The 18,287-nt window shown below is 45.2% G+C and overlaps 21 non-coding genes and 1 pseudogene across 21 annotated transcripts; all 22 read left to right on the forward strand.

The window, feature by feature from the left end:
- Nucleotides 1–695: 695 nt before the first annotated feature.
- Nucleotides 696–815, forward strand: LOC142512710 (5S ribosomal RNA; annotated as a pseudogene).
- Nucleotides 816–1,496: 681 nt separating this feature from the next.
- LOC142516078 (5S ribosomal RNA) lies at nt 1,497–1,615 on the forward strand. The gene has a single exon (XR_012811892.1). It is a non-coding gene; the product is annotated as a 5S ribosomal RNA (ribosomal RNA).
- A 685-nt stretch (nt 1,616–2,300) lies between these two features.
- Nucleotides 2,301–2,419, forward strand: LOC142510126 (5S ribosomal RNA). The gene has a single exon (XR_012808257.1). It is a non-coding gene; the product is annotated as a 5S ribosomal RNA (ribosomal RNA).
- Nucleotides 2,420–3,101: 682 nt separating this feature from the next.
- Nucleotides 3,102–3,220, forward strand: LOC142516090 (5S ribosomal RNA). The gene has a single exon (XR_012811903.1). It is a non-coding gene; the product is annotated as a 5S ribosomal RNA (ribosomal RNA).
- A 682-nt stretch (nt 3,221–3,902) lies between these two features.
- Nucleotides 3,903–4,022, forward strand: LOC142513917 (5S ribosomal RNA). Its single transcript, XR_012809840.1, has one exon. It is a non-coding gene; the product is annotated as a 5S ribosomal RNA (ribosomal RNA).
- Nucleotides 4,023–4,704: 682 nt separating this feature from the next.
- LOC142510243 (5S ribosomal RNA) lies at nt 4,705–4,823 on the forward strand. Its single transcript, XR_012808367.1, has one exon. It is a non-coding gene; the product is annotated as a 5S ribosomal RNA (ribosomal RNA).
- Nucleotides 4,824–5,506: 683 nt separating this feature from the next.
- Nucleotides 5,507–5,625, forward strand: LOC142510361 (5S ribosomal RNA). Its single transcript, XR_012808477.1, has one exon. It is a non-coding gene; the product is annotated as a 5S ribosomal RNA (ribosomal RNA).
- A 682-nt stretch (nt 5,626–6,307) lies between these two features.
- LOC142513325 (5S ribosomal RNA) lies at nt 6,308–6,427 on the forward strand. The gene has a single exon (XR_012809277.1). It is a non-coding gene; the product is annotated as a 5S ribosomal RNA (ribosomal RNA).
- Nucleotides 6,428–7,107: 680 nt separating this feature from the next.
- On the forward strand, nt 7,108–7,226 carry LOC142510476 (5S ribosomal RNA). Its single transcript, XR_012808586.1, has one exon. It is a non-coding gene; the product is annotated as a 5S ribosomal RNA (ribosomal RNA).
- A 683-nt stretch (nt 7,227–7,909) lies between these two features.
- Nucleotides 7,910–8,028, forward strand: LOC142516102 (5S ribosomal RNA). Its single transcript, XR_012811915.1, has one exon. It is a non-coding gene; the product is annotated as a 5S ribosomal RNA (ribosomal RNA).
- A 680-nt stretch (nt 8,029–8,708) lies between these two features.
- Nucleotides 8,709–8,829, forward strand: LOC142514778 (5S ribosomal RNA). Its single transcript, XR_012810655.1, has one exon. It is a non-coding gene; the product is annotated as a 5S ribosomal RNA (ribosomal RNA).
- Nucleotides 8,830–9,511: 682 nt separating this feature from the next.
- LOC142516148 (5S ribosomal RNA) lies at nt 9,512–9,632 on the forward strand. Its single transcript, XR_012811959.1, has one exon. It is a non-coding gene; the product is annotated as a 5S ribosomal RNA (ribosomal RNA).
- A 683-nt stretch (nt 9,633–10,315) lies between these two features.
- LOC142516457 (5S ribosomal RNA) lies at nt 10,316–10,435 on the forward strand. The gene has a single exon (XR_012812250.1). It is a non-coding gene; the product is annotated as a 5S ribosomal RNA (ribosomal RNA).
- Nucleotides 10,436–11,119: 684 nt separating this feature from the next.
- On the forward strand, nt 11,120–11,238 carry LOC142513423 (5S ribosomal RNA). The gene has a single exon (XR_012809370.1). It is a non-coding gene; the product is annotated as a 5S ribosomal RNA (ribosomal RNA).
- A 683-nt stretch (nt 11,239–11,921) lies between these two features.
- LOC142514432 (5S ribosomal RNA) lies at nt 11,922–12,042 on the forward strand. The gene has a single exon (XR_012810325.1). It is a non-coding gene; the product is annotated as a 5S ribosomal RNA (ribosomal RNA).
- An 884-nt stretch (nt 12,043–12,926) lies between these two features.
- LOC142517256 (5S ribosomal RNA) lies at nt 12,927–13,045 on the forward strand. Its single transcript, XR_012813011.1, has one exon. It is a non-coding gene; the product is annotated as a 5S ribosomal RNA (ribosomal RNA).
- A 681-nt stretch (nt 13,046–13,726) lies between these two features.
- On the forward strand, nt 13,727–13,845 carry LOC142510593 (5S ribosomal RNA). Its single transcript, XR_012808661.1, has one exon. It is a non-coding gene; the product is annotated as a 5S ribosomal RNA (ribosomal RNA).
- A 683-nt stretch (nt 13,846–14,528) lies between these two features.
- On the forward strand, nt 14,529–14,648 carry LOC142513160 (5S ribosomal RNA). The gene has a single exon (XR_012809121.1). It is a non-coding gene; the product is annotated as a 5S ribosomal RNA (ribosomal RNA).
- A 683-nt stretch (nt 14,649–15,331) lies between these two features.
- On the forward strand, nt 15,332–15,451 carry LOC142513161 (5S ribosomal RNA). The gene has a single exon (XR_012809122.1). It is a non-coding gene; the product is annotated as a 5S ribosomal RNA (ribosomal RNA).
- Nucleotides 15,452–16,135: 684 nt separating this feature from the next.
- On the forward strand, nt 16,136–16,254 carry LOC142510707 (5S ribosomal RNA). Its single transcript, XR_012808672.1, has one exon. It is a non-coding gene; the product is annotated as a 5S ribosomal RNA (ribosomal RNA).
- Nucleotides 16,255–16,936: 682 nt separating this feature from the next.
- Nucleotides 16,937–17,056, forward strand: LOC142513162 (5S ribosomal RNA). The gene has a single exon (XR_012809123.1). It is a non-coding gene; the product is annotated as a 5S ribosomal RNA (ribosomal RNA).
- A 683-nt stretch (nt 17,057–17,739) lies between these two features.
- On the forward strand, nt 17,740–17,860 carry LOC142515607 (5S ribosomal RNA). The gene has a single exon (XR_012811443.1). It is a non-coding gene; the product is annotated as a 5S ribosomal RNA (ribosomal RNA).
- The last annotated feature ends 427 nt before the right edge of the window (nt 17,861–18,287 follow it).

An 18,287-nucleotide genomic window follows, 5' to 3' on the forward strand; every position in this document is an offset into this window, starting at 1 on the left:
CTAGGATGGGTGACCCCGGGAAGTCCTCGTGTGCACCCTTTTCGTGTTTTTCTTTTTGATTACTTGTTGACAGAGATTTTCAGCTCAAATCATCTGAATCTCGATCGGGACCAGATAAGACATGTGAAATGAAAGTAGCTCGGGCACTGCCGGATTTGGACAAAATTGTAGGCTAATTGATTGTAAACGGGCAAACGGGAGACTCATTACTACGCAATGAGCTGACGAGATTTTCCGAATTCCTTCTCAAGACCCTCTAATTTTGATTTAACGCTTGTGTTAAGCTTTCGTTTCCTCGAGAAATCCGTTAGAAAGTTCGAAATTCGATTCGTTCCTTTAGTATCCAAGCATATAATAGCTTTACTTCGTTATTCCATCTTCTTATTTTTTTCAATTTTCTGGGAACATTTATCATTTTAGTTGTCGTTAGCCGGTTCGTGTGGAAGGTATGAGCAGATTACTCCGGAGACGTTAACTCATTAAATAAATATTTCGACTGTTTAAAATCCATAATTTACGTAAACGGTCGCGAACACGAGGTCTTCCCAGGGAGGTACCCATCCTAGCTCTGCCATCGCGCCAGAACGCTTAACTTCATGTTATGAATTGGGCGAGAGCAGTGCCGCTGTTTGTCCATCGCCGCCCGCTCCACACGTACTCGAGGGATATAAGAATAAACCATCCCACTCAATGTCGGGTGCGATCATACCAAGCACTAATGCACCGGATCCCATCCAGAACTCGATAAGTAAGCGTGCTTGGGCGATAGCAGACTAGGATGGGTGACCCCCTTGGAAGTCCTCGTGTTGCACCCTTTTTCGTGGTTTTTCTATTTTGATTACTTGTTGACAGACGATTTTCGGCTCAAATCATCTGAATCTCGATCGGGACCAGATAAGACATGTGAAATGAAAGTAGCTCGGGCACTGCCGGATTTGGACAAAATTGTAGCTAATTTGATTGTAAACGGGCAAACGGACGAGACTCATTACTACGCAATGAGCTGACGAGATTTTAGCCGAATTCCTTCTCTAAGACCCTCTAATTTGCGATTTACCGCTTCTGTTAAGCTTTCGTTTCCTCGAGAAATCCGCTTAGGAAGTTCGAAATTCGATTCCGGTTCCATTTTATCGTATCCAGGCATAATAATAGCTTTACATTCGTTATTTCCTTCTTCTTATTTTTTTTCTATTTTCTGGGAACATTTATCGATTTTTGTTGTCGTGAGCCGGTTCTGTGCGGAAGGGTATGACGCAGATTACTCCGGAGACGGTTAACTCATTAAAAACAATTATTTCGACTGTTTTATCCATAATTTACGTAAACGGTCGCGACACGAGGTCTTCCCAGGGAGGTCACCCATCCTAGCTCTGCCATCGCGCCAGAACGCTTAACTTCATGGTTATGATTGGGCGAGAGCAGTGCCGCGTGTTGTCCATCGCCGCCCGCTCCACACGTACTCGAGGGATATAAGAATAAACATCCCACTCAATGTCGGGTGCGATCATACCAGCACTAATGCACCGGATCCCATCAGAACTCCGAAGTTAAGCGTGCTTGGGCGAGAGCAGTACTAGGATGGGTGACCCCCTGGGAAGTCCTCGTGTTGCACCCTTTTTCGTGTTTTTTCTATTTTTGATTACTTGTTGACAGACGATTTTCGGCTCAAATCATCTGAATCTCGATCGGGACCAGATAAGACATGTGAAATGAAAGTAGCTCGGGCACTGCCGGATTTGGACAAAATTGTAGGCTAATTTGATTGTAAACGGGCAAACGGACGAGACTCATTACTACGCAATGAGCTGACGAGATTTTAGCCGAATTCCTTCTCTAAGACCCTGTAATTTGCGATTTACCGCTTCTGTTAAGCTTTCGTTTCCTCGAGAAATCCGCCTAGGAAGTTCGAAATTCGATTCCGGTTCCATTTTATCGTATCCCAGGCATAATAATAGCTTTACATTCGTTATTTCCTTCTTCTTATTTTTTTTTCTATTTTCTGGGAACATTTATCGATTTTTGTTGTCGTGAGCCGGTTCTGTGCGGAAGGGTATGACGCAGATTACTCCGGAGACGGTCAACTCATTAAAAACAATTATTTCGACTGTTTTATCTATAATTTACGTAAACGGTCGCGACACGAGGTCTTCCCAGGGAGGTCACCCATCCTACCTCTGCCATCGCGCCAGAACGCTTAACTTCATGGTTATGATTGGGCGAGAGCAGTGCCGCGTGTTGTCCATCGCCGCCCGCTCCACACGTACTCGAGGGATATAAGAATAAACATCCCACTCAATGTCGGGTGCGATCATACCAGCACTAATGCACCGGATCCCATCAGAACTCCGAAGTTAAGCGTGCTTGGGCGAGAGCAGTACTAGGATGGGTGACCCCCTGGGAAGTCCTCGTGTTGCACCCCTTTTCGTGTTTTTCTATTTCTGATTACTTGTTGACAGACGAGTTTCGGCTCAAATCATCTAAATCTCGATCGGGACCAGATAAGACATGTGAAATGAAAGTAGCTCGGGCACTGCCGGATTTGGACAAAATTGTAGGCTAATTTGATTGTAAACGGGCAAACGGACGAGACTCATTACTACGCAATGAGCTGACGAGATTTTAGCCGAATTCCTTCTCTAAGACCCTCTAATTTGCGATTTACCGCTTCTGTTAAGCTTTCGTTTCCTCGAGAAATCCGCTTAGGAAGTTCGAAATTCGATTCCGGTTCCATTTTATCGTATCCAGGCATAATAATAGCTTTACATTCGTTATTTCCTTCTTCTTATTTTTTTTCTATTTTCTGGGAACATTTATCGATTTTTGTTGTCGTGAGCCGGTTCTGTGCGGAAGGGTATGACGCAGATTACTCCGGAGACGGTTAACTCATTAAAAACAATTATTTCGACTGTTTTATCCATAATTTACGTAAACGGTCGCGACACGAGGTCTTCCCAGGGAGGTCACCCATCCTAGCTCTGCCATCGCGCCAGAACGCTTAACTTCATGGTTATGATTGGGCGAGAGCAGTGCCGCGTGTTGTCCATCGCCGCCCGCTCCACACGTACTCGAGGGATATAAGAATAAACATCCCACTCAATGTCGGGTGCGATCATACCAGCACTAATGCACCGGATCCCATCAGAACTCCGAAGTTAAGCGTGCTTGGGCGAGAGCAGTACTAGGATGGGTGACCCCCTGGGAAGTCCTCGTGTTGCACCCTTTTCGTGTTTTTCTATTTTTGATTACTTGTTGAAAGACGATTTTCGGCTCAAATCATCTGAATCTCGATCGGGACCAGACAAGACAAGTGAAATGAAAGTAGCTCGGGCACTGCCGGATTTGGACAAAATTGTAGGCTAATTTGATTGTAAACGGGCAAACGGACGAGACTCATTACTACGCAATGAGCTGACGAGATTTTAGCCGAATTCCTTCTCTAAGACCCTCTAATTTGCGATTTACCGCTTCTGTTAAGCTTTCGTTTCCTCGAGAAATCCTCTTAGGAAGTTCGAAATTCGATTCTGGTTCCATTTTATCGTATCCTAAGCAATAATAATAGCTTTACATTCGTTATTTCCTTCTTCTTATTTTTTTTTATTTTCTGCGAACATTTATCGATTTTTGTTGTCGTGAGCCGGTTCTGTGCGGAAGGGTATGACGCAGATTACTCCGGAGACGGTTAACTCATTAAAAACAATTATTTCGACTGTTTTATCCATAATTTACGTAAACGGTCGCGACACGAGGTCTTCCCAGGGAGGTCACCCATCCTAGCTCTGCCATCGCGCCAGAACGCTTAACTTCATGGTTATGATTGGGCGAGAGCAGTGCCGCGTGTTGTCCATCGCCGCCCGCTCCACACGTACTCGAGGGATATAAGAATAAACATCCCACTCAATGTCGGGTGCGATCATACCAGCACTAATGCACCGGATCCCATCAGAACTCCGAAGTTAAGCGTGCTTGGGCGAAGCGCAGTACTAGGATGGGTGACCCCCTGGGAAGTCCTCGTGTTGCACCCCTTTTCGTGTTTTTCTATTTTGATTACTTGTTGACAGACGATTTTCGGCTCAAATCATCTGAATCTCGATCGGGACCAGATAAGACATGTGAAATGAAAGTAGCTCGGGCACTGCCGGATTTGGACAAAATTGTAGGCTAATTTGATTGTAAACGGGCAAACGGACGAGACTCATTACTACGCAATGAGCTGACGAGATTTTAGCCGAATTCCTTCTCTAAGACCCTCTAATTTGCGATTTACCGCTTCTGTTAAGCTTTCGTTTCCTCGAGAAATCCGCTTAGGAAGTTCGAAATTCGATTCCGGTTCCATTTTATCGTATCCGAGGCATAATAATAGCTTTACATTCGTTATTTCCTTCTTCTTATTTTTTTTCTATTTTCTGGGAACATTTATCGATTTTTGTTGTCGTGAGCCGGTTCTGTGCGGAAGGGTATGACGCAGATTACTCCGGAGACGGTTAACTCATTAAAAACAATTATTTCGACTGTTTTATCCATAATTTACGTAAACGGTCGCGACACGAGGTCTTCCCAGGGAGGTCACCCATCCTAGCTCTGCCATCGCGCCAGAACGCTTAACTTCATGGTTATGATTGGGCGAGAGCAGTGCCGCGTGTTGTCCATCGCCGCCCGCTCCACACGTACTCGAGGGATATAAGAATAAACATCCCACTCAATGTCGGGTGCGATCATACCAGCACTAATGCACCGGATCCCATCAGAACTCCGAAGTTAAGCGTGCTTGGGCGAGAGCAGTACTAGGATGGGTGACCCCCTGGGAAGTCCTCGTGTTGCACCCCTTTTCGTGTTTTTCTATTTTGATTACTTGTTGACAGACGATTTTCGGCTCAAATCATCTGAATCTCGATCGGGACCAGATAAGACATGTGAAATGAAAGTAGCTCGGGCACTGCCGGATTTGGACAAAATTGTAGGCTAATTTGATTGTAAACGGGCAAACGGACGAGACTCATTACTACGCAATGAGCTGACGAGATTTTAGCCGAATTCCTTCTCTAAGACCCTCTAATTTGCGATTTACCGCTTCTGTTAAGCTTTCGTTTCCTCGAGAAATCCGCTTAGGAAGTTCGAAATTCGATTCCGGTTCCATTTTATCGTATCCCAGGCATAATAATAGCTTTACATTCGTTATTTCCTTCTTCTTATTTTTTTTTCTATTTTCTGGGAACATTTATCGATTTTTGTTGTCGTGAGCCGGTTCTGTGCGGAAGGGTATGACGCAGATTACTCCGGAGACGGTTAACTCATTAAAAACAATTATTTCGACTGTTTTATCCATAATTTACGTAAACGGTCGCGACACGAGGTCTTCCCAGGGAGGTCACCCATCCTAGCTCTGCCATCGCGCCAGAACGCTTAACTTCATGGTTATGATTGGGCGAGAGCAGTGCCGCGTGTTGTCCATCGCCGCCCGCTCCACACGTACTCGAGGGATATAAGAATAAACATCCCACTCAATGTCGGGTGCGATCATACCAGCACTAATGCACCGGATCCCATCAGAACTCCGAAGTTAAGCGTGCTTGGGCGAGAGCAGTACTAGGATGGGTGACCCCCTGGGAAGTCCTCGTGTTGCACCCCTTTTCGTGTTTTTCTATTTTGATTACTTGTTGACAGACGATTTTCGGCTCAAATCATCTGAATCTCGATCGGGACCAGATAAGACATGTGAAATGAAAGTAGCTCGGGCACTGCCGGATTTGGACAAAATTGTAGGCTAATTTGATTGTAAACGGGCAAACGGACGAGACTCATTACTACGCAATGAGCTGACGAGATTTTAGCCGAATTCCTTCTCTAAGACCCTCTAATTTGCGATTTACCGCTTCTGTTAAGCTTTCGTTTCCTCGAGAAATCCGCTTAGGAAGTTCGAAATTCGATTCCGGTTCCATTTTATCGTATCCCAGGCATAATAATAGCTTTACATTCGTTATTTCCTTCTTCTTATTTTTTTTCTATTTTCTGGGAACATTTATCGATTTTTGTTGTCGTGAGCCGGTTCTGTGCGGAAGGGTATGACGCAGATTACTCCGGAGACGGTTAACTCATTAAAAACAATTATTTCGACTGTTTTATCCATAATTTACGTAAACGGTCGCGACACGAGGTCTTCCCAGGGAGGTCACCCATCCTAGCTCTGCCATCGCGCCAGAACGCTTAACTTCATGGTTATGATTGGGCGAGAGCAGTGCCGCGTGTTGTCCATCGCCGCCCGCTCCACACGTACTCGAGGGATATAAGAATAAACATCCCACTCAATGTCGGGTGCGATCATACCAGCACTAATGCACCGGATCCCATCAGAACTCCGAAGTTAAGCGTGCTTGGGCGAAGAGCAGTACTAGGATGGGTGACCCCCTGGGAAGTCCTCGTGTTGCACCCTTTTCGTGTTTTTCTATTTTGATTACTTGTTGACAGACGATTTTCGGCTCAAATCATCTGAATCTCGATCGGGACCAGATAAGACATGTGAAATGAAAGTAGCTCGGGCACTGCCGGATTTGGACAAAATTCTAGGCTAATTTGATTGTAAACGGGCAAACGGACGAGGCTCATTACTACGCAATGAGCTGACGAGATTTTAGCCGAATTCCTTCTCTAAGACCCTCTAATTTGCGATTTACCGCTTCTGTTAAGCTTTCGTTTCCTCGAGAAATCCGCTTAGGAAGTTCGAAATTCGATTCTGGTTCCATTTTATCGTATCCTAAGAATAATAATAGCTTTACATTCGTTATTTCCTTCTTCTTATTTTTTTTTATTTTCTGGGAACATTTATCGATTTTTGTTGTCGTGAGCCGGTTCTGTGCGGAAGGGTATGACGCAGATTACTCCGGAGACGGTGAACTCATTAAAAACAATTATTTCGACTGTTTTATCCATAATTTACGTAAACGGTCGCGACACGAGGTCTTCCCAGGGAGGTCACCCATCCTAGCTCTGCCATCGCGCTATAACGCTTATCTTCATGGTTATGATTGGGCGAGAGCAGTGCCGCGTGTTGTCCATCGCCGCCCGCTCCACACGTACTCGAGGGATATAAGAATAAACATCCCACTCAATGTCGGGTGCGATCATACCAGCACTAATGCACCGGATCCCATCAGAACTCCGAAGTTAAGCGTGCTTGGGCGAGAGCAGTACTAGGATGGGTGACCCCCTGGGAAGTCCTCGTGTTGCACCCCTTTTCGTGTTTTTCTATTTCTGATTACTTGTTGACAGACGAGTTTCGGCTCAAATCATCTGAATCTCGATCGGGACAAGATAAGACATGTGAAATGAAAGTAGCTCGGGCACTGCCGGATTTGGACAAAATTCTAGGCTAATTTGATTGTAAACGGGCAAACGGACGAGGCTCATTACTACGCAATGAGCTGACGAGATTTTAGCCGAATTCCTTCTCTAAGACCCTCTAATTTGCGATTTACCGCTTCTGTTAAGCTATCGTTTTCTCGAGAAATCCTCTTAGGAAGTTCGAAATTCGATTCCGGTTCCATTTTATCGTATCCGAGGCATAATAATAGCTTTACATTCGTTATTTCCTTCTTCTTATTTTTTTTCTATTTTCTGGGAACATTTATCGATTTTTGTTGTCGTGAGCCGGTTCTGTGCGGAAGGGTATGACGCAGATTACTCCGGAGACGGTTAACTCATTAAAAACAATTATTTCGACTGTTTTATCCATAATTTACGTAAACGGTCGCGACACGAGGTCTTCCCAGGGAGGTCACCCATCCTAGCTATGCCATCGCGCCAGAACGCTTAACTTCATGGTTATGATTGGGCGAGAGCAGTGCCGCGTGTTGTCCATCGCCGCCCGCTCCACACGTACTCGAGGGATATAAGAATAAACATCCCACTCAATGTCGGGTGCGATCATACCAGCACTAATGCACCGGATCCCATCAGAACTCCGAAGTTAAGCGTGCTTGGGCGAGAGCAGTACTAGGATGGGTGACCCCCTGGGAAGTCCTCGTGTTGCACCCTTTTCGTGTTTTTCTATTTTGATTACTTGTTGACAGACGATTTTCGGCTCAAATCATCTGAATCTCGATCGGGACCAGATAAGACATGTGAAATGAAAGTAGCTCGGGCACTGCCGGATTTGGACAAAATTGTAGGCTAATTTGATTGTAAACGGGCAAACGGACGAGACTCATTACTACGCAATGAGCTGACGAGATTTTAGCCGAATTCCTTCTCTAAGACCCTCTAATTTGCGATTTACCGCTTCTGTTAAGCTTTCGTTTCCTCGAGAAATCCTCTTAGGAAGTTCGAAATTCGATTCTGGTTCCATTTTATCGTATCCTAAGCATAATAATAGCTTTACATTCGTTATTTCCTTCTTCTTATTTTTTTTTATTTTCTGGGAACATTTATCGATTTTTGTTGTCGTGAGCCGGTTCTGTGCGGAAGGGTATGACGCAGATTACTCCGGAGACGGTCAACTCATTAAAAACAATTATTTCGACTGTTTTATCTATAATTTACGTAAACGGTCGCGACACGAGGTCTTCCCAGGGAGGTCACCCATCCTAGCTCTGCCATCGCGCCAGAACGCTTAACTTCATGGTTATGATTGGGCGAGAGCAGTGCCGCGTGTTGTCCATCGCCGCCCGCTCCACACGTACTCGAGGGATATAAGAATAAACATCCCACTCAATGTCGGGTGCGATCATACCAGCACTAATGCACCGGATCCCATCAGAACTCCGAAGTTAAGCGTGCTTGGGCGAAAGCGCAGTACTAGGATGGGAGACCCCCTGGGAAGTCCTCGTGTTGCACCCCTTTTCGTGTTTTTCTATTTCTGATTACTTGTTGACAGACGAGTTTCGGCTCAAATCATCTGAATCTCGATCGGGACCAGATAAGACATGTGAAATGAAAGTAGCTCGGGCACTGCCGGATTTGGACAAAATTGTAGGCTAATTTGATTGTAAACGGGCAAACGGACGAGACTCATTACTACGCAATGAGCTGACGAGATTTTAGCCGAATTCCTTCTCTAAGACCCTCTAATTTGCGATTTACCGCTTCTGTTAAGCTTTCGTTTCTCGAGAAATCCGCTTAGGAAGTTCGAAATTCGATTCCGGTTCCATTTTATCGTATCCGAGGCATAATAATAGCTTTACATTCGTTATTTCCTTCTTCTTATTTTTTTTCTATTTTCTGGGAACATTTATCGATTTTTGTTGTCGTGAGCCGGTTCTGTGCGGAAGGGTATGACGCAGATTACTCCGGAGACGGTTAACTCATTAAAAACAATTATTTCGACTGTTTTATCCATAATTTACGTAAACGGTCGCGATACGAGGTCTTCCCAGGGTGGTCACCCATCCTAGCTATGCCATCGCGCCAGAACGCTTAACTTCATGGTTATGATTGGGCGAGAGCAGTGCCGCGTGTTGTCCATCGCCGCCCGCTCCACACGTACTCGAGGGATATAAGAATAAACATCCCACTCAATGTCGGGTGCGATCATACCAGCACTAATGCACCGGATCCTATCAGAACTCCGAAGTTAAGCGTGCTTGGGCGAAAGCGCAGTACTAGGATGGGTGACCCCCTGGGAAGTCCTCGTGTTGCACCCCTTTTCGTGTTTTTCTATTTTTGATTATTTGTTGACATACGATTTTCGGCTCAAATCATCTGAATCTCGATCGGGACCAGATAAGACATGTGAAATGAAAGTAGCTCGGGCACTGCCGGATTTGGACAAAATTGTAGGCTAATTTGATTGTAAACAGGCAAACGGACGAGACTCATTACTACGCAATGAGCTGACGAGATTTTAGCCGAATTCCTTCTCTAAGACCCTCTAATTTGCGATTTACCGCTTCTGTTAAGCTTTCGTTTCCTCGAGAAATCCGCTTAGGAAGTTCGAAATTCGATTCTGGTTCCATTTTATCGTATCCCAAGAATAATAATAGCTTTACATTCGTTATTTCCTTCTTCTTATTTTTTTTTCTATTTTCTGGGAACATTTATCGATTTTTGTTGTCGTGAGCCGGTTCTGTGCGGAAGGGTATGACGCAGATTACACCGGAGACGGTTAACTCATTAAAAACAATTATTTCGACTGTTTTATCCATAATTTACGTAAACGGTCGCGACACGAGGTCTTCCCAGGGAGGTCACCCATCCTACCTCTGCCATCGCGCCAGAACGCTTAACTTCATGGTTATGATTGGGCGAGAGCAGTGCCGCGTGTTGTCCATCGCCGCCCGCTCCAAACGTACTCGAGGGATATAAGAATAAACATCCCACTCAATGTCGGTGCGATCATACCAGCACTAATGCACCGGATCCCATCAGAACTTCGAAGTTAAGCATGCTTGGGCGAGAGCAAGTACTAGGATGGGTGACCCCCTGGGAAGTCCTCGTGTTGCACCCCTTTTCGTGTTTTTCTATTTTTGATTACTTGTTGACAGACGATTTTCGGCTCAAATCATCTGAATCTCGATCGGGACCAGATAAGACATGTGAAATGAAAGTAGCTCGGGCACTGCCGGATTTGGACAAAATTGTAGGCTAATTTGATTGTAAACGAGCAAACGGACGAGACTCATTACTACGCAATGAGCTGACGAGATTTTAGCCGAATTCCTTCTCTAAGACCCTCTAATTTGCGATTTACCGCTTCTGTTAAGCTTTCGTTTCCTCGAGAAATCTGCTTAGGAAGTTCGAAATTCGATTCTGGTTCCATTTTATCGTATCCCAAGAATAATAATAGCTTTACATTCGTTATTTCCTTCTTCTTATTTTTTTTTCTATTTTCTGGGAACATTTATTGATTTTTGTTGTCGTGAGCCGGTTCTGTGCGGAAGGGTATGACGCAGATTACACCGGAGACGGTTAACTCATTAAAAACAATTATTTCGACTGTTTTATCCATAATTTACGTAAACGGTCGCGACACGAGGTCTTCCCAGGGAGGTCACCCATCCTACCTCTGCCATCGCGCCAGAACGCTTAACTTCATGGTTATAATTGGGCGAGAGCAGTGCCGCGTGTTTTCCATCGCCGCCCGCTCCACACGTACTCGAGGGATATAAGAATAAACATCCCACTCAATGTCTGGTGCGATCATACCAGCACTAATGCACCGGATCCCATCAAAACTCCGAAGTTAAGCGTGCTTGGGCGAGAGCAGTACTAGGATGGGTGACCCCCTGGGAAGTCCTCGTGTTGCACCCCTTTTCGTGTTTTTCTAATTCTGATTACTTGTTGACAGACGAGTTTCGGCTCAAATAATCTGAATCTCGATCGGGACCAGATAAGACATGTGAAATGAAAGGAGCTCGGGCACTGCCGGATTTGAACAAAATTCTAGGCTAATTTGATTGTAAACGGGCAAACGGACGAGACTCATTACTACGCAATGAGCTGACGAGATTTTAGCCGAATTCCTTCTCTAAGACCCTCTAATTTGCGATTTACCGCTTCTGTTAAGCTTTCGTTTTCTCGAGAAATCCGCTTAGGAAGTTCTAAATTCGATTCCGGTTCCATTTTATCGTATCCGAGGCATAATAATAGCTTTACATTCGTTATTTCCTTCTTCTTATTTTTTTTCTATTTTCTGGGAACATTTATCGATTTTTGTTGTTGTGAGCCGGTTCTGTGCGGAAGGGTATGACGCAGATTACTCCGGAGACGGTTAACTGATTAAAAACAATTATTTCGACTGTTTTATCCATAATTTACGTAAACGGTCGCGATACGAGGTCTTCCCAGGGAGGTCACCCATCCTAGCTATGCCATCGCGCTAGAACGCTTAACTTCATGGTTATGATTGGGCGAGAGCAGTGCCGCGTGTTGTCCATCGCCGCCCGCTCCACACGTACTCGAGGGATATAAGAATAAACATCCCACTCAATGTCGGGTGCGATCATACCAGCACTAATGCACCGGATCCCATCAGAACTCCGAAGTTAAGCGTGCTTGGGCGAAAGCGCAGTACTAGGATGGGTGACCCCCTGGGAAGTCCTCGTGTTGCACCCCTTTTCGTGTTTTTCTATTTTTGATTACTTGTTGACAGACGATTTTCGGCTCAAATCATCTGAATCTCGATCGGGACCAGATAAGACATGTGAAATGAAAGTAGCTCGGGCACTGCCGGATTTGGACAAAATTGTAGGCTAATTTGATTGTAAACAGGCAAACGGACGAGACTCATTACTACGCAATGAGCTGACGAGATTTTAGCCGAATTCCTTCTCTAAGACCCTCTAATTTGCGATTTACCGCTTCTGTTAAGCTTTCGTTTCCTCGAGAAATCCGCTTAGGAAGTTCGAAATTCGATTCTGGTTCCATTTTATCGTATCCCAAGAATAATAATAGCTTTACATTCGTTATTTCCTTCTTCTTATTTTTTTTTCTATTTTCTGGGAACATTTATCGATTTTTGTTGTCGTGAGCCGGTTCTGTGCGGAAGGGTATGGCGCAGATTACACCGGAGACGGTTAACTCATTAAAAACAATTATTTCGACTGTTTTATCCGTAATTTACGTAAACGATCGCGACACGAGGTCTTCCCAATGAGGTCACCCATCCTACCTCTGCCATCGCGCCCGAACGCTTAACTTCATGGTTATGATTGGGCGAGAGCTGTGCCGCGTGTTGTCCATCGCCGCCCGCTCCAAACGTACTCGAGGGATATAAGGATAAACATCCCACTCAATGTCGGGTGCGATCATACCAGCACTAATGGTAACGGTCGCGACACGAGGTCTTCCCAGGGAGGTCACCCATCCTAGCTCTGCCATCGCGCCAGAACGCTTAACTTCATGGTTATGATTGGGCGAGAGCAGTGCCGCGTGTTGTCCATCGCCGCCCGCTCCACACGTACTCGAGGGATATAAGAATAAACATCCCACTCAATGTCGGGTGCGATCATACCAGCACTAATGCACGGATCCCATCAGAACTCCGAAGTTAAGCGTGCTTGGGCGAAGCGCAGTACTAGGATGGGTGACCCCCTGGGAAGTCCTCGTGTTGCACCCCTTTTCGTGTTTTTCTATTTTTGATTACTTGTTGACAGACGATTTTCGGCTCAAATCATCTGAATCTCGATCGGACCAGATAAGACATGTGAAATGAAAGTAGCTCGGGCACTGCCGGATTTGGACAAAATTGTAGGCTAATTTGATTGTAAACGGGCAAACGGACGAGACTCATTACTACGCAATGAGCTGACGAGATTTTAGCCGAATTCCTTCTCTAAGACCCTCTAATTTGCGATTTACCGCTTCTGTTAAGCTTTCGTTTCCTCGAGAAATCCGCTTAGGAAGTTCGAAATTCGATTCGGTTCCATTTTATCGTATCCCAAGCATAATAATAGCTTTACATTCGTTATTTCCTTCTTCTTATTTTTTTTTCTATTTTCTGGGAACATTTATCGATTTTTGTTGTCGTGAGCCGGTTCTGTGCGGAAGGGTATGACGCAGATTACTCCGGAGACGGTTAACTCATTAAAACAATTATTTCGACTGTTTTATCCATAATTTACGTAAACGGTCGCGACACGAGGTCTTCCCAGGGAGGTCACCCATCCTAGCTCTGCCATCGCGCCAGAACGCTTAACTTCATGGTTATGATTGGGCGAGAGCAGTGCCGCGTGTTGTCCATCGCCGCCCGCTCCACACGTACTCGAGGGATATAAGAATAAACATCCCACTCAATGTCGGGTGCGATCATACCAGCACTAATGCACCGGATCCCATCAGAACTCCGAAGTTAAGCGTGCTTGGGCGAGAGCAGTACTAGGATGGGTGACCCCCTGGGAAGTCCTCGTGTTGCACCCCTTTTCGTGTTTTTCTATTTCTGATTACTTGTTGACAGACGAGTTTCGGCTCAAATCATCTGAATCTCGATCGGGACCAGATAAGACATGTGAAATGAAAGTAGCTCGGGCACTGCCGGATTTGGACAAAATTGTAGGCTAATTTGATTGTAAACGGGCAAACGGACGAGACTCATTACTACGCAATGAGCTGACGAGATTTTAGCCGAATTCCTTCTCTAAGACCCTCTAATTTGCGATTTACCGCTTCTGTTAAGCTTTCGTTTCCTCGAGAAATCCGCTTAGGAAGTTCGAAATTCGATTCTGGTTCCATTTTATCGTATCCCAGGCATAATAATAGCTTTACATTCGTTATTTCCTTCTTCTTATTTTTTTTCTATTTTCTGGGAACATTTATCGATTTTTGTTGTCGTGAGCCGGTTCTGTGCGGAAGGGTATGACGCAGATTACTCCGGAGACGGTTAACTCATTAAAAACAATTATTTCGACTGTTTTATCCATAATTTACGTAAACGGTCGCGACACGAGGTCTTCCCAGGGAGGTCACCCATCCTAGCTCTGCCATCGCGCCAGAACGCTTAACTTCATGGTTATGATTGGGCGAGAGCAGTGCCGCGTGTTGTCCATCGCCGCCCGCTCCACACGTACTCGAGGGATATAAGAATAAACATCCCACTCAATGTCGGGTGCGATCATACCAGCACTAATGCACCGGATCCCATCAGAACTCCGAAGTTAAGCGTGCTTGGGCGAAGAGCAGTACTAGGATGGGTGACCCCCTGGGAAGTCCTCGTGTTGCACCCCTTTTCGTGTTTTTCTATTTTTGATTACTTGTTGACAGACGATTTTCGGCTCAAATCATCTGAATCTCGATCGGGACCAGATAAGACATGTGAAATGAAAGTAGCTCGGGCACTGCCGGATTTGGACAAAATTGTAGGCTAATTTGATTGTAAACGGGCAAACGGACGAGACTCATTACTACGCAATGAGCTGACGAGATTTTAGCCGAATTCCTTCTCTAAGACCCTCTAATTTGCGATTTACCGCTTCTGTTAAGCTTTCGTTTCCTCGAGAAATCCGCTTAGGAAGTTCGAAATTCGATTCCGGTTCCATTTTATCGTATCCCAAGCATAATAATAGCTTTACATTCGTTATTTCCTTCTTCTTATTTTTTTTCTATTTTCTGGGAACATTTATCGATTTTTGTTGTCGTGAGCCGGTTCTGTGCGGAAGGGTATGACGCAGATTACTCCGGAGACGGTTAACTCATTAAAAACAATTATTTCGACTGTTTTATCCATAATTTACGTAAACGGTCGCGACACGAGGTCTTCCCAGGGAGGTCACCCATCCTAGCTCTGCCATCGCGCCAGAACGCTTAACTTCATGGTTATGATTGGGCGAGAGCAGTGCCGCGTGTTGTCCATCGCCGCCCGCTCCACACGTACTCGAGGGATATAAGAATAAACATCCCACTCAATGTCGGGTGCGATCATACCAGCACTAATGCACCGGATCCCATCAGAACTCCGAAGTTAAGCGTGCTTGGGCGAAGAGCAGTACTAGGATGGGTGACCCCCTGGGAAGTCCTCGTGTTGCACCCCTTTTCGTGTTTTTCTATTTTTGATTACTTGTTGACAGACGAGTTTCGGCTCAAATCATCTGAATCTCGATCGGGACCAGATAAGACATGTGAAATGAAAGTAGCTCGGGCACTGCCGGATTTGGACAAAATTGTAGGCTAATTTGATTGTAAACGGGCAAACGGACGAGACTCATTACTACGCAATGAGCTGACGAGATTTTAGCCGAATTCCTTCTCTAAGACCCTCTAATTTGCGATTTACCGCTTCTGTTAAGCTTTCGTTTCCTCGAGAAATCCGCTTAGGAAGTTCGAAATTCGATTCTGGTTCCATTTTATCGTATCCCAGGCATAATAATAGCTTTACATTCGTTATTTCCTTCTTCTTATTTTTTTTTCTATTTTCTGGGAACATTTATCGATTTTTGTTGTCGTGAGCCGGTTCTGTGCGGAAGGGTATGACGCAGATTACTCCGGAGACGGTTAACTCATTAAAAACAATTATTTCGACTGTTTTATCCATAATTTACGTAAACGGTCGCGACACGAGGTCTTCCCAGGGAGGTCACCCATCCTAGCTCTGCCATCGCGCCAGAACGCTTAACTTCATGGTTATGATTGGGCGAGAGCAGTGCCGCGTGTTGTCCATCGCCGCCCGCTCCACACGTACTCGAGGGATATAAGAATAAACATCCCACTCAATGTCGGGTGCGATCATACCAGCACTAATGCACCGGATCCCATCAGAACTCCGAAGTTAAGCGTGCTTGGGCGAGAGCAGTACTAGGATGGGTGACCCCCTGGGAAGTCCTCGTGTTGCACCCCTTTTCGTGTTTTTCTATTTTGATTACTTGTTGACAGACGAGTTTCGGCTCAAATCATCTGAATCTCGATCGGGACCAGATAAGACATGTGAAATGAAAGTAGCTCGGGCACTGCCGGATTTGGACAAAATTCTAGGCTAATTTGATTGTAAACGGGCAAACGGACGAGACTCATTACTACGCAATGAGCTGACGAGATTTTAGCCGAATTCCTTCTCTAAGACCCTCTAATTTGCGATTTACCGCTTCTGTTAAGCTTTCGTTTTCCTCGAGAAATCCGCTTAGGAAGTTCGAAATTCGATTCGGTTCCATTTTATCGTATCCGAGGCATAATAATAGCTTTACATTCGTTATTTCCTTCTTCTTATTTTTTTTCTATTTTCTGGGAACATTTATCGATTTTTGTTGTCGTGAGCCGGTTCTGTGCGGAAGGGTATGACGCAGATTACTCCGGAGACGGTGAACTCATTAAAAACAATTATTTCGACTGTTTTATCCATAATTTACGTAAACGGTCGCGACACGAGGTCTTCCCAGGGAGGTCACCCATCCTAGCTCTGCCATCGCGCCAGAACGCTTAACTTCATGGTTATGATTGGGCGAGAGCAGTGCCGCGTGTTGTCCATCGCCGCCCGCTCCACACGTACTCGAGGGATATAAGAATAAACATCCCACTCAATGTCGGGTGCGATCATACCAGCACTAATGCACCGGATCCCATCAGAACTCCGAAGTTAAGCGTGCTTGGGCGAAGAGCAGTACTAGGATGGGTGACCCCCTGGGAAGTCCTCGTGTTGCACCCCTTTTCGTGTTTTTCTATTTTTGATTACTTGTTGACATACGAGTTTCGGCTCAAATCATCTGAATCTCGATCGGGACCAGATAAGACATGTGAAATGAAAGTAGCTCGGGCACTGCCGGATTTGGACAAAATTGTAGGCTAATTTGATTGTAAACGGGCAAACGGACGAGACTCATTACTACGCAATGAGCTGACGAGATTTTAGCCGAATTCCTTCTCTAAGACCCTCTAATTTGCGATTTACCGCTTCTGTTAAGCTTTCGTTTCCTCGAGAAATCCGCTTAGGAAGTTCGAAATTCGATTCCGGTTCAATTTTATCGTATCCGAGGCATAATAATAGCTTTACATTCGTTATTTCCTTCTTCTTATTTTTTTTCTATTTTCTGGGAACATTTATCGATTTTTGTTGTCGTGAGCCGGTTCTGTGCGGAAGGGTATGACGCAGATTACTCCGGAGACGGTGAACTCATTAAAAACAATTATTTCGACTGTTTTATCCATAATTTACGTAAACGGTCGCGACACGAGGTCTTCCCAGGGAGGTCACCCATCCTAGCTCTGCCATCGCGCCAGAACGCTTAACTTCATGGTTATGATTGGGCGAGAGCAGTGCCGCGTGTTGTCCATCGCCGCCCGCTCCACACGTACTCGAGGGATATAAGAATAAACATCCCACTCAATGTCAGGTGCGATCATACCAGCACTAATGCACCGGATCCCATCAGAACTCCGAAGTTAAGCGTGCTTGGGCGAAAGCGCAGTACTAGGATGGGTGACCCCCTGGGAAGTCCTCGTGTTGCACCCCTTTTCGTGTTTTTCTATTTTTGATTACTTGTTGACAGACGAGTTTCGGCTCAAATCATCTGAATCTCGATCGGGACCAGATAAGACATGTGAAATGAAAGTAGCCTCGGGCACTGCCGGATTTGGACAAAATTGTAGGCTAATTTGATTGTAAACGGGCAAACGGACGAGACTCATTACTACGCAATGAGCTGACGAGATTTTAGCCGAATTCCTTCTTAAGACCCTCTAATTTGCGATTTACCGCTTCTGTTAAGCTTTCGTTTTCTCGAGAAATCCGCTTAGGAAGTTCGAAATTCGATTCCGGTTCCATTTTATCGTAGCCGAGGCATAATAATAGCTTTACATTCGTTATTTCCTTCTTTTATTTTTTTTCTATTTTCTGGGAACATTTATCGATTTTTGTTGTCGTGAGCCGGTTCTGTGCG

Source organism: Primulina tabacum, chromosome 10 (assembly GCF_025594145.1).
Source record: "Primulina tabacum isolate GXHZ01 chromosome 10, ASM2559414v2, whole genome shotgun sequence".
NCBI lineage: Eukaryota > Viridiplantae > Streptophyta > Magnoliopsida > Lamiales > Gesneriaceae > Primulina > Primulina tabacum.